Below are 1,581 nucleotides of genomic sequence, written 5' to 3' on the forward strand. Positions count from 1 at the left end.
TATCTTTGCTCGGGGGTGAAATTATTCTTCTCCCCCAATTTTCTTTCTTACTTTTTTATGGCTTAAACTCCTAACATTTGGTAGATCTCTCTCTCTCAATAACCAAGCCCAGTTCTATTTAGGTGTTTGACCTTGTGTTTCAGCATCAGAGGAAGGATCTATCACAACACTTAAGGACAATTAGTTGCAATAACCCCCCAAGCAAAATCTGGTGAATGAAAAAATGATGTGAACCGAACAAAGACCTGATTTTCATTCATAGCATGAGATATTAGACCACCTAATGTGTGTTTTTCTTGAGTTATTTTAATCAATTCATTATTCCGCGACTAGTATGATTCACGATGAGTTCCGGGATTAAGACTTTAAATACCTCTCAAAGACGATACTGAGGAGGATCGAATACATGCTCTCACCCTTTAGCTGCTCAGTTCCCTAGCGTCAACTAAGCTAGTATTATTTAGTAAGTGGTACTAGCTTTTATATTCAAACCTCATCTCTCAAGGATGTAATGAAATAATCCACATCAAATATATCTTAAGTCACTGTCACATCAATGGGACAAAAATGATGACATTTCTATCAAGAAATATAAAAGCATAATTGAAGGTGTCAAAATACGTCATGACAAGTGGATTGATCACACAAAAATTTGTGTCGTGTTTGTGTTAAGAAAAATAATCCGAAAAAAATTCATGTCGTGTCAACCCGTATTTTTTAAATATGTTTTATTTTATTTTTTTATATTATTTTGTCCATTACAGTTTTGACTCATAATTTGCATGTTATTATATCGTGTCAAATCGTAAAATATTCGTGTTTATTTGTATGAAGATTTTGACACGAATAAAAAATCGTATCGTATTCGTGTTACGTGTTTTCATGTCGTGTCGACCCATTTTTACAGCCCTAATGATAATGTGCAAACCTTGAATCAGCCCGGAAAGAGTTTTTGTCCATCTCTGGAACTATGAGAGTGACATTTAAATGTCTGGCAATAGCAACCATGTCACGTATCTGCAGGGGGAAATCTGAGGAATAAAGATTTTGTAAAAAAAGAATCAGACTTTCAATGTCAAATGATGATGTTGATTGCTGTTAAGAAAACCAAGAACAGAACTTTCTGCTGCTCGCATCTTGTTGAGTCCTCCATTGCATGAAACCATGAGATAACCATTATTCTTATAAATCCCTGAAGACAAGGATTATCAAATTCAGGAGAGACATGCTAAAGAAATCACAAAATGTTGGCAGTAAGAAGCAATTGAAAGGAGGGAGAGGAAGGTTCAATCTTCAATGAGATAAAAAAAAGGAGCTCACCATTCAAAGAAGAAAATCATGAACATTTTAAATAGGAGCTACTCAAGATACAGTTGGATCCACAGCATACTATCACTCAAAATATTGAACTAACATTGCAAGTTACACGAGGATCCAAATTTAGGAGCAGGAAAATGAGATGAGAAAGAGAAATAGTTTTTTTTTTTTTAAATGACTATTCATATGATAAATTCCTAGCGTTCAGAAGAGAATTACAAAGAATTTTGTTCATGTAAATAGTCAAGACTTACTTTTGGGTAG

This window comes from Gastrolobium bilobum, unplaced genomic scaffold (assembly GCF_033153095.1).
Source record: "Gastrolobium bilobum isolate Gb01-03AN ecotype WA unplaced genomic scaffold, APGP_CSIRO_Gbil_v1 utg17055, whole genome shotgun sequence".
NCBI lineage: Eukaryota > Viridiplantae > Streptophyta > Magnoliopsida > Fabales > Fabaceae > Gastrolobium > Gastrolobium bilobum.